Source organism: Scyliorhinus canicula, chromosome 5 (genome assembly GCF_902713615.1).
Source record: "Scyliorhinus canicula chromosome 5, sScyCan1.1, whole genome shotgun sequence".
Taxonomy (NCBI): Eukaryota; Metazoa; Chordata; class Chondrichthyes; order Carcharhiniformes; family Scyliorhinidae; genus Scyliorhinus; species Scyliorhinus canicula.
Genome location: NC_052150.1, coordinates 215759031 through 215772348, shown reverse-complemented (window position 1 = coordinate 215772348; position 13318 = coordinate 215759031). Strand labels below are relative to the sequence as shown.

Sequence of the window (13318 nt, the reverse complement as noted above, 5' to 3'; positions counted from 1 at the left end):
AAGAAGGCTAAGAGGAGATTTGATAGAAATGTTCAAAACCATCAGGGGGCTGGACAGACTAGATAGGGAGAAACTGTCCCCATTTGGAAAGGGCTCGAGAACGAGGGGGGCACAGATTTAAAAAGTGATTTGCAAAAGAAGCAACTGAGATGTGAGAAAAAAAAAACATTTCCCCACAACGATGGTTGTGGGGGTGGAGTTCACTGCCTGGGAGTGTGGTGGAGGCAGGTTCAATCGTGGCATTCGAGAGGACATTCAATGGTTATTCAAATAGAAACAATGCCCAGAGGTTACAGGGGATAGGCAGGGGAATGACACAAAGTCATGATGCTCATTTGGAGGCCCGATGCAGATGCGATGGGCTGAATGGCCTCATTCTGCACCGTCACAATTCTCTGATACTGTGAAGATGAGTAAAGGACTTGGTGGACGGTCTATTGCTGAGGCCTGCCCTACCCTGTGGGTGAACGGTATGTCTGCCAGTTGCTGCAGTTTGCAAGGTGTCCGTGTTGAACTGCGCACGTGCAGACTCTTGAGGTTACTGTCTGATTTGCGTCATGCTGTGCATACATTGGTATATTGTAATATCTCCCTCTTTCGAACAGTAATAGCATTCTAGAAACATGAATAATGATCCAATTTACTGTTGCAGAGGTTTACTTTTGGAGTTACCACTAGCATGAAAATATTAATGGCGCTGCAATGGCCCTGAAAGGTTGGGTTAATGTATTTCTGATTTAGATTAACTACAATGGAACAGCAGGTAAATTGGCTTATTCACAGTAGTGACCTTTTAATGCTCCCCTCTGAACAACTCATTACTTACAATTTAGTGACTGTGCATACGGTATACTCATTTGTTTCTGTGAATAGAGATATTAATGGATTTCTGGTGAAATTCTTTGATTGCCCATCCCTAGCTGCCCTCAGGTAAGTGGTGGTCAGCCACCTTCTTGAACCACTGCAGTCCATCTGGTAGGTCAGGAAGGCAGTTCTGGTATTTCTACCCAGCAACAGTGAAGGAACGGTGAAAGAGTTCCAAGTCAGGATGACGATGTATGTTGGAGGAACACTTGCAGGTGGCGTTCCCATGTATCTGCTCCGCTTGTCTTTCTAGGTGGTGGAGGTTGTGAGTTTGGAACATGTTATTGAAGAAGCTTTGATGAGTTATTGCATTGCATCTTGTAGATGGTACAGACTGCTGTCACTGCGTGTCAGTGGTGGAGGGATTGAATGTTTAAGGTGGTGCATGGGATGGCAAGCAGGTGGGCTGCTTGTCCTGGATGATGTCAAGCTTCTTGAGTGTTGTTGGAGCTGCGTTAATCCAGGCAAGTGGAGAATATTCCATCACACTCCTGACTTCCACCTTAATGTAGATGGTGGACAGACTTTGGAAGAGTCAGGAGGGGAGTTACTCTCTGCAGTATTCACAGTCTCTGACTGGCTCTTAGAACATAGAACATTACAGCGCAGTACAGGTCCTTCGGCCCTCGATGCTGCGCCAACCTGTGAAACCACTCTAAAACCCATCTACACTATTCCCTTATCATCCATATGTTTATCCAATGGCCATTTAAATGCCCTTAATGTTGGCGAGTCCACTACTGTTGCAAGCAGGGCATTCCACGCCCTTACTACTCTCTGAGTAAAGAACTGACCTCTGACATCTGTCCTATATCGATCTCCCCTCACTTTAAAGCTATGTCCCCTCATGCTAGACATCACCATCTGAGGAAAAAGGCTCTCACTGTCCACCCTATCTAATACTCTGATCATCTTGTATGCCTCAATTAAGTCATCTCTTAACCTTCTTCTCTCTAACGAAAACAGCCTCAAGTCCTTCAGCCTTCCCTCATAAGATCTTCCCTCCATGCCAGGCAACATCCTGGTAAATCTCCTCTGCACCCTTTCCAATGTTTCCTCATCCTTCCTATAATGCGGCGATCAGAACTGCATGCAATACTCCAAATGCAGCCGCACCAGAGTTATGTACAGCTGCAACATGGCCTCATGGCTCCGAAACTCAATCCCTCTACCAATAAAAGCTAACATACCGTACGCCTTCTTAACAACCCTATCAACCTGGATGGCAACTTTCAGGGATCTATGTACATGGACACCAAGATCTCTCTGCTCATCCAGACTACCAAGAATCTTACCATTAGCCCAGTACTCTGTCTTCCTGTTATTCCTTCCAAAATGAATCACCTCACACTTTTCTGCATTAAACTCCATTTGCCACCTCTCAGCCCAGCTCTGCAGCTTATCTATGTCCCTCTGTAACTTGCAACATCCTTCCGCACTGTCCACAACTCCACCGACTTTAGTGTCATCTGCAAATTTACTCACCCATCCTTCTACGCCCTCCTCCAGGTCATTTATAAAAATGACAAACAGCAGTGGCCCAAAACAGATCCTTGTGGTACACCACTAGTAACTGAACTCCAGGCTGAACGTTTCCCATTAACCACCACCCTTTGTCTTCTTCCAGCTAGCCAATTACTGATCCAAACTGCTAAATCACCCTGAATCCCATGCCTCCGTATTTTCTGCAGTAGCCTACCTTGGGGAACCTTATCAAACGCTTTACTGAAATCCATATACACCACATCAACTGCTTTACCCTCGTCCACCTGTTTTGTCACCTTCTCAAAGAACTCAATAAGGTTTGTGAGGCATGACCTACCCTTCACAAAACCGTGTTGACTATCGCTAATCAAATTATTCCTTTCCAGATCATATTAAATCCTATCTCTTATAAAGCTTTCCAAGAAGTAAGGCTCACTAGTCTATAGTTACCGGGGTTGTCTCTACTCCCCTTCTTGAACAAGGGGACAACATTTGCTATCCTCCAGTCTTCTGGCACTATTCCTGTAGACAATGATGACATAAAGATCAAAGCCAAAGGCTCAGCAATCTCCCCCCTAGCTTCCCAGAGAATCCTAGGATAAATTCCATCCGTCCCAGGGCACTTAACTATTTTCACACTTTCCAGAATTGCTAACACCTCCTCCTTATGAACCTCAAGCCCTTCTAGTCTAGTAGCCTGTATCTCAGTATTCTCCTCGACAACATTGTCTTTTTCCTGTGTGAATATTGACGAAAAATATTCATTTAGCACTTCTCCTATCTCCTCGGTCTTCACACACAACTTCCCACTACTGTCCTTGACTGGCCCTACTCTTACCCTAGTCATTCTTTTATTCCTGACATACCTATAGAAAGCTTTAGGGTTATCCTTGATCCTACCTGCCAAAGACTTCTCATGTCCCCTCCTGGCTCTTCGCTCTCATCTTCACATAAGCCTCCTTCTTTCTCTTGACAAGTGATTCAACTACTTTAGTAAACCATGGTTCCCTACTCGACCACTTCCGCCCTGCCTGACAGGTACATACTTATCAAGGACACGCAGTAGCTGTTCCTTGAACAAGCTCCACGTTTCAATTGTGCCCATCCCCTGCAGTTTCCTTCCCCATCCTATGCATCCTAAGTCTTGCCTCATCGCATCATAATTGCCTTTCCCCCAGCTATAACTTCCCCTGTGGTATATACCTATCCCTTTCCATCGCTAAAGTAAACGTAACTGAATTGTGGTCACTATCACCAAAGTGCTCACCTACCTCCAAATCTAACACCTGTCCTGGTTCATTACCCAGTACCAAATCCAATACGGCCTCGCCTCTCATTGGCCTATCTACATACTGTGTCAGGAAACCCTCCTGCACACATTGGACAAAAACGGACCCATCTAAAGTACTCAAACTATAGCGCTTCCAGTCAATATTTGGAAAGTTAAAGTCCCCCATAACAACTACCCTGTTACTTTCGCTCCTATACAGAATCATCTTTGCAATCCTTTCCTCTACATCTCTGGAACTTTTCGGAGGCCTATAGAAAACTCCCAACAGGGAGTCCTTTCCTGTTTCTAACCTCAGCCCATACTACCTCAGTAGACGACTGTCTTGTAACCACAATATCTATATGACTGGTCCAGTTCAATGTCTGGTCAATGTTAACTCTCTGGATGTTGATAGTGGGGGATTCAGTAACGGTAATGCCGTTGAATTTCAAGGGGAAATAGATGCTGTGTTTTTGAAGATGGTCATTGTCTGTTACTTGTGATGCTCTAATGTTACTTGCCACTTATCAACCCAAGCCTGGATTTTTTTTATTTGTTCATGGGACGTGGGTGTCGCTGGCTGGGCCAGAATTTATTGTCCATCCCTAATTGCCCATGGGGGGGGGGGGGGGGGGGGGGGGGGGGGGGGCAGATCAGAGTCGGCCATGTTGCTGTGGATCTGTGGATCAGAGCCACTTGTAGGCCGCCAGGTAAGCTAGGCATATTTCCTTGAAGAAAGGTCTTTACAGATGGGCTTTTACAACAATCGTCAATCGCATCATAAGGCTTCACTTCCAGATTGTTACTGAATTCAAATGTCAGCATCTGCAGTGATGGGATTTGAACCTGCGTCTCCAGAGCATTACTCTGGGTCTTTGGTTTATTGGTCCAGTGCCAATACCACTATGCCACTGCCTACCCATTGTCCAAGTCTTGCTGCATATGGACTGCTTCATATCTGATGAGTCGTGATTGGTGCTGAACACTGTGCAGTCATTAACAAACATCCCTTGATGTCAAGGGCAGTCGCTCTCACCTCACCTCTTGAGTTCTGCTCTTTTGCCCATGTTTGAACCAAAGTTTGGAGCTGGGTAGCCCTGACAGAACCTCAACTGAGCATTGATTAGCAGGAAATTGGTATATAAATAGTAATTAATCGCTCTGTCAAAAACAGCTTCCATCACATTGCTGACGATTGAAAGTGGAAGATTGATGGGGCGGTAATCAGTCAGATTGCATTTGTCTTTCCTTTTAAGGATAGGGCATTCCTGGGCAATGTTCCACCTTGTCAGAGAGATGCTGGCGCCATAGCTGTGTTGGTCTAACTTGGTTATGGGTGCGGCTAACTCTGGAATACAAGTTTTCAATGCTGCAGTCAGGATTTTGTCACAATTCAAAGACTTTGCAGTATCCAGTGCCCTCAGTGGTTTTTATGGAGTTAGTCAAATTGGTTGAAGACTGGCATCTGTGATGTTGGGACCTCAGGAGGATGCCGAGATTGATCCTCCACTCAGAGACCAAGGGAATGTTTCAATACGTGGGCCCACTAAATCAATCATAAACTGTACCCTCCATGCCCAATGGAGTCTGAGGTACCCCACATCTGTCTTAATCCCCTCCCTGAACAACGTGAATTCTCCTAATTTCGCCTACCACTTCCTCTTCTTAATACTGCTGCTCAATTAGGAACACAAAATAGGGCAGGTAAGAAATATTATGAAGTCGTATTCTAGAGAGGCACGGTGGCATAGTGGTTAGCACTGCTGCCTCACAGCACCAGCAACCAGATTCCGATCTCAGATGACTGTCTTTGTGGAGATTGCACATTCTCCACATGTCTGCATAGGTTTCCTCCCACAGTCCAAAGATGTGCAGGTTAGGTGGACTGGCCATGATAAACTATCCCTTGGTGTCCAAAAGGTTGGGTAGAGCTAGGGGGATGGGGCGGGGGAGTGGCCCGAGGTAGGGTGCTCTTTTGGAGGGTTGGTGCAGACTCGATTAACTGAACATAGAACATACAGTGCAGAAGGAGGCCATTCGGCCCATCGAGTCTGCTCCAACCCGCTTAAGCCCTCACTTCCACCCTATCCCCCTAATCCAATAACCCCTCCGAACCTTTTTTTGGAGACTAAGGGCAATTTAGCATGGCCAATCCACCTAACCTGTACATCTTTGGACTGGGGGAGGAAACTGGAGCACCCGGAGGAAACCCACGGGGAGAAAGTGCAGACTCCACACAGACAGTGAGCCAGCAGGGAATGGAACCTGGGACACTGGTTCTGTGAAGCCACAGTGCTAACCACTATACTACTGTGCTTCCCTATTGAATGGCCTCCTTCTGCACTGTAGGCATCCAAATTTGTTTTAAAGCAGGAATATTGATAGGAAGGGATTTGATGAATAATGTGGGTGACTTGATGAAAAAAAGTGACGCAATATCCAGGGTTGTCCTCCGAGGGGAAATGCAATGACAAGTACCAGTTGCAGCTGCTCCATTGTTGTGTTGTTGATTCTGTTAGTGCTAAAATAACTGGTATTTACACAGCGTCATTCACAATCTCAGGCCAGCTTAAAACATCCAACAAAGTGCTTCTTGAAGTGGAATCACTGATTATGTAAAATGCAGAGAAATCTATATTTTTGAAGGTGTTGAGAAACTGTCATTGAACATAAAAACTAAAAGCACTCCAGTTTCCTCACCTTATCCAAAACCACAAAAATCACACAACCTGTTTGATAATTGAAATGCCTCTCGATGATCCATTTAATGTCTGGCATTTCAGCATATCTCACTGAACAGTACTAATGTATATCTCGCTGAGCAGTACTAATGTATATCTCACTGAGCAGTACTAATGTATATCTCGCTGAGCAGTACTAATGTATATCTCACTGAGCAGTACTAATGTATATCTCGCCGAGCAGTACTAATGTATATCTCGCTGAGCAGTACTAATGTATATCTCACTGAGCAGTACTAATGTATATCTCGCTGAGCAGTACTAATGTATATCTCGCTGAGCAGTACTAATGTATATCTCGCTGAGCAGTACTAATGTATATCTCGCTGAGCAGTACTAATGTATATCTCACTGAGCAGTACTAATGTATATCTCGCTGAGCAGTACTAATGTATATCTCGCCGAGCAGTACTAATGTATATCTCGCTGAGCAGTACTAATGTATATCTCGCTGAGCAGTACTAATGTATATCTCACTGAGCAGTACTAATGTATATCACGCTGAGCAGTACTAATGTATATCTCACTGAGCAGTACTAATGTATATCTCCCTGAGCAGTACTAATGTATATCTCGCTGAGCAGTACTAATGTATATCTCACTGAGCAGTACTAATGTATATCTCCCTGAGCAGTACTAATGTATATCTCGCTGAGCAGTACTAATGTATATCTCGCTGAGCAGTACTAATGTATATCTCACTGAGCAGTACTAATGTATATCTCGCTGAGCAGTACTAACGTATATCTCGCTGAGCAGTACTAACGTATATCTCGCTGAGCAGTACTAATGTATATCTCGCTGAGCAGTACTAATGTATATCTCACTGAGCAGTACTAATGTATATCTCACTGAGCAGTACTAATGTATATCTCGCTGAGCAGTACTAATGTATATCTCGCTGAGCAGTACTAATGTATATCTCACTGAGCAGTACTAATGTATATCTCACTGAGCAGTACTAATGTATATCTCGCTGAGCAGTACTAATGTATATCTCACTGAGCAGTACTAATGTATATCTCGCTGAGCAGCACTAATGTATATCTCGCTGAGCAGTACTAATGTATATCTCACTGAGCAGTACTAATGTATATCTCGCTGAGCAGTACTAATGTATATCTCGCTGAGCAGTACTAATGTATATCTCACTGAGCAGTACTAATGTATATCTCGCTGAGCAGTACTAATGTATATCTCACTGAGCAGTACTAATGTATATCTCGCTGAGCAGTACTAATGTATATCTCACTGAGCAGTACTAATGTATATCTCCCTGAGCAGTACTAATGTATATCTCGCTGAGCAGTACTAATGTATATCTCACTGAGCAGTACTAATGTATATCTCACTGAGCAGTACTAATGTATATCACGCTGAGCAGTACTAATGTATATCTCACTGAGCAGTACTAATGTATATCTCCCTGAGCAGTACTAATGTATATCTCGCTGAGCAGTACTAATGTATATCTCACTGAGCAGTACTAATGTATATCTCCCTGAGCAGTACTAATGTATATCTCGCTGAGCAGTACTAATGTATATCTCGCTCAGCAGTACTAATGTATATCTCACTGAGCAGTACTAATGTATATCTCGCTGAGCAGTACTAACGTATATCTCGCTGAGCAGTACTAACGTATATCTCGCTGAGCAGTACTAACGTATATCTCGCTGAGCAGTACTAATGTATATCTCGCTGAGCAGTACTAATGTATATCTCACTGAGCAGTACTAATGTATATCTCACTGAGCAGTACTAATGTATATCTCGCTGAGCAGTACTAATGTATATCTCGCTGAGCAGTACTAATGTATATCTCACTGAGCAGTACTAATGTATATCTCACTGAGCAGTACTAATGTATATCTCGCTGAGCAGTACTAATGTATATCTCACTGAGCAGTACTAATGTATATCTCGCTGAGCAGTACTAATGTATATCTCGCTGAGCAGTACTAATGTATATCTCACTGAGCAGTACTAATGTATATCTCGCTGAGCAGTACTAATGTATATCTCGCTGAGCAGTACTAATGTATATCTCACTGAGCAGTACTAATGTATATCTCGCTGAGCAGTACTAATGTATATCTCACTGAGCAGTACTAATGTATATCTCGCTGAGCAGTACTAATGTATATCTCACTGAGCAGTATTAATGTATATCTCCCTGAGCAGTACTAATGTATATCTCGCTGAGCAGTACTAATGTATATCTCGCTGAGCAGTACTAATGTATATCTCGCTGAGCAGTACTAATGTATATCTCGCTGAGCAGTACTAATGTATATCTCGCTGAGCAGTACTAACGTATATCTCGCTTAGCAGTACTAATGTATATCTCACTGAGCAGTACTAATGTATATCTCACTGAGCAGTACTAATGTATAGCTCGCTGAGCAGTACTAATGTATATCTCGCTGAGCAGTACTAATGTATAGCTCGCTGAGCAGTACTAACATATATCTCGCTTAGCAGTACTAATGTATATCTCACTGAGCAGTACTAATGTATATCTCACTGAGCAGTACTAATGTATAGCTCGCTGAGCAGTACTAATGTATATCTCACTGAGCAGTACTAATGTATAGCTCGCTGAGCAGTACTAACGTATATCTCGCTTAGCAGTACTAATGTATATCTCACTGAGCAGTACTAATGTATATCTCACTGAGCAGTACTAATGTATAGCTCGCTGAGCAGTACTAATGTATATCTCACTGAGCAGTACTAATGTATATCTCGCTGAGCAGTACTAATGTATATCTCGCTGAGCAGTACTAATGTATATCTCGCTGAGCAGTACTAATGTATATCTCGCTGAGCAGTACTAATGTATATCTCCCTGAGCAGTACTAATGTATATCTCGCTGAGCAGTACTAATGTATATCTCGCTGAGCAGTACTAATGTATATCTCGCTGAGCAGTACTAATGTATATCTCGCTGAGCAGTACTAATGTATATCTTGCTGAGCAGTACTAATGTATATCTCGCTGAGCAGTACTAATGTATATCTCGCTGAGCAGTACTAATGTATATCTCGCTGAGCAGTACTAATGTATATCTCGCTGAGCAGTACTAATGTATATCTCACTGAGCAGTACTAATGTATATCTCGCTGAGCAGTACTAATGTATATCTCACTGAGCAGTACTAATGTATATCTCGCTGAGCAGTACTAATGTATATCTCGCTGAGCAGTACTAATGTATATCTCCCTGAGCAGTACTAATGTATATCTCGCTGAGCAGTACTAATGTATATCTCACTGAGCAGTACTAATGTATATCTCGCTGAGCAGTACTAATGTATATCTCGCTGAGCAGTACTAATGTATATCCCGCTGAGCAGTACTAATGTATATCTCGCTGAGCAGTACTAATGCAGCAGTGAAGAGGTAAGTCCAGAAATTCAGAGAAACCCGAGGAATGCCTTTGCTTTTTGCGGCTTCCAATCAAAGTCGTTTCACGTTGCCTTATCAATTAGTGAGTTAACGGTATGGGCTATAACTGCCCATCAAAGGCAGCTGGGGGTAGGGGGGGAGGGTAGGGGCAGCTGATTAAATGGGGGAACGAATAATCCTTATAATTGGCAGTGCCCCTCAATTGGGAGGCATTAGATTAGTAGGCATGACAGTGGATACAGGCGGCACGACAGCACAGTGGGTAGCACAGTTGCTTCACAGCCCCAGGTTCAATTCCCGGCTTGGGTCACTGTCTGTGCGGAGTCTGCACGTTCTCCCCGTGTCCGCGTGGGTTTCCTCCGGGTGCTCCCAAAAGACATGCTGTTAGGTGAATTGGATATCCTGAATTCTCCCTCTGTGTACCCGAACAGGCGCCGGAGTGTGGCGACTAGGGGCTTTGTAAGAATGTCCAAATTACCTAACAGCACGCCTTTCGGGACTTGTGGGAGAAAACCGCAGCACCCGGAGGAGAACGTGCAGACTCCGCACAGTGACCCAAGCCGGGAATCGATCCTGGGACCCTGGTGCTGTGAAGCAACAGTGCTAACCACTGTGCTACCGTGTCGTCCATGTGTTGGGGTCCTGAATGTTTGTGTTATATATTAACGATTTGGACGTGAGCGTGGGGAGCATAGAACGTGGAAGATAGAACAGTACAGCACAGTACAGGCCCGTCAGCCCACGATGTTGTGCCAATCACTTATCCTAATCTAAGAGCAACCTAACCTACACCCCTTCAATTTACTGCTGTCCATGTGCCTGTCCAAGAGTTGCTTAAATGTCCTAATTACTCTGACTCCACCACCTCTGTTGGCAGTGCATTCCACACACCCACCACTCTCTGTGTAAAGAACTGACCTCTGACATCTCCCCAATACCTTCCTCTAGTCACCTTAAAATTCTGTCCGCTCGTGACAGCCATATCCGCCCTGGGGAAGAGTCTCTGACTATCCACTCTATCCATGCCTCTCATCACCTTGTACACCTCTATCAAGTACCTCTCTTCCTTATTTGCTGCAGTAAGAAAAGCCCTAGCTCCCTCAACCTTTCTTCATAAGACATGCCCTCCAGTCCAGGCAGTATCCTGGTAATTCTCCTCTGCACCCTCTCCAAAGCATCCACATCCTTCCTATAATGAGGCGACCAGAACTGGACACAATATTCCAAGTGTGCTCTAACCAGGGTTTTATAAAGCTGCAGCAAAACCACGCGGCTCTTAAACTCAATCCCCCTGTTAATGAAAGTCAACACACCATACGCCTTCTTAACAACCCTATCAATCTTGGTGCAACTTTGATGGATCTATGTATGTGGACCCCAAGATCCCTCTGTTCCTCCACACTTCCAAGAATCCTGTCTTTTACCTGTATTCAGCACTCAAATTCGACCTTCCAAAATGAATCACTTCACATATATCTAGGTTGAACTCCATCTGCCACTTCTCAGCCCAGCCCTGCATCCTGCAATGTCCTTTTTTAACCTGCAACAGCCCTCAACGCTATCTACAACTCCCCCAACCTTCGTGCCATCGGCAAACTTACTAGCCCACTCTTCCACTTCCTCATCCAAGTCATGTAAAAAAAACCACAAAGAGCAGAGGTCCCAGAACAGATCCCTACGGGACACCACTGGTCACCGACCTCCAGGCAGAATACTTTCCATCTACTACCACTCGCTGTCTTCTTTCGACCAGCCAATTCTGTATCCAGACAGTCAAATTTCCCTGTATCCCATGCCCCCTAACTTTCTGAATGAGCCTACCATGGGGAACCTTATTCTTACTGAAATCCATATACCCCACATCCACTGCCCGACTATCATCAATGTGTCTCATTATATCCTCAAAGAATTCAATGAGGCTTGAGAGGCATGATCTGCCCCTCACAAAGCCATGCTGACTATCTTTAATCAAACTATGTTTCTCTAAATAATCATAAATCCCATCTCACAGAATCCTTCCCAGTATTTTGCTCACCACAGACGTAAGACTGATGGATCTGTAATTCCCAGGGATTTCCCTATTCCCTTTCTTTTTTTTTAATTAAAAAAAATATATATTTTATTGAGGTATTTGCAAATTTTAATAAAAATAACATAGACAATGACATCAACATGGCATAATAAACATTTGCCCCCCCCATCTCAATCTTCACACACCCCAACCATCTGCCCCCCCCCCCCCCACCCCGCTCCCCCACCCCACCCCCGGAATACTGCATCTGCTGACATTTTAATTTTCCCCGAGAAAGTCGACGAGCGGCTGCCACCCCCGGTTGAACCCTAACATTGACCCTCTTAAGGCAAATTTTATTTTCTCAAGACTGAGAAACCCAGCCATGTCACTAACCCAGGTCTTTACACTCGGGGGCTTTGAGTCCCTCCACATTAGCAAGATCCGTCTCTGGGCTACCAGGGAGGCAAAGGCCAAGACGTCGGCCTCTTTCGCCCCCTGAACTCCCAGCTCTTCCGACACTCGGCACCACCCGTGTTTTTAACACCGTGGACATTGCCTCAGCAAAACCCTGCCGAAACCCTCTAAGCTTCGGGCATGCCCAAAACATGATTTGCTGGGCTTTCCGCGCACCTCGCACACCTATCCTCAACCCCGAAAAACTTGCTCATCCTAGCCACTGTCATGTGTGCCCGGTGGACTACCTTAAATTGTATCAGGCTCAGCTTGGCATATGATGAGGAGGTATTAACCCTTCTTAGGGCATCCGCCCATAGACACACCTCCATCTCTCCTCTGAGCTCGTCCTCCCACTTGCCCTTTAGCTCCTCCGCCGGGGTGTCCTCCGCCTCCGCAAGCTCCTGGTAAATATCCGACACCTTCCCCTCTCCCACCCAGGTACTGGAAACTACTCTAGTCTGTACCCCCGTGGCGGCAGCAGTGGAAAGGCCGGCACCTGTTTTCTCAGGAAGTCTCGCACATGCAAATACCTAAAACCATTCCCTGCTGGCAATTCAAATTTATCCTCCAAGGCTTTCAAGCTGGGAAAGCTCCCAGCTATAAATACATCCCCCATCCTTCTAATTCCTGCCCTTTGCCATCTCCGGAACCCGCCATCCAGCCTCCCCAATACAAACCGATGATTATTATAAATCAGGGTCCAAACCGATGCTCCCTCCTCTCTCTTATACCTCCTCCATTGCCCCCAGATTCTCAGAGCCGCCACCACCACCGGACTTGTGGAGTATCGGGCCGGCGAGAACGGAAGATGTGCCGTTATCAGTGCTCCCAAACTTGTGTCTTTGCATGGCGCCGCCTCATCCGCTCCCATGCTGACCCCCCCCACTATCCACTTCCTAATCATGGCTATATTAGTCGCCCAGTAGTAATTGCAGAGGTTCGACAGCGGCAACCCACCCTCCCCCCGACTGCGCTCCAGCGACACTTTCTTCACTCGCGGGGTTTTACCCGCCCACACAAAACCCAAAATAATCTTATTCACCCGCTTGAAAAAGGCCTCAGGGATGAAGGTGGGGA

The 13318-nt window shown here is 45.1% G+C and overlaps 1 protein-coding gene across 2 annotated transcripts in view; it reads right to left on the bottom strand.

The window, feature by feature from the left end:
* Window positions 1-13318, bottom strand: part of scn5lab (sodium channel, voltage gated, type V-like, alpha b) — a 707937-nt gene that overhangs the window by 25857 nt on the left and 668762 nt on the right. The gene's annotated exons all lie outside the window — the stretch shown is intronic.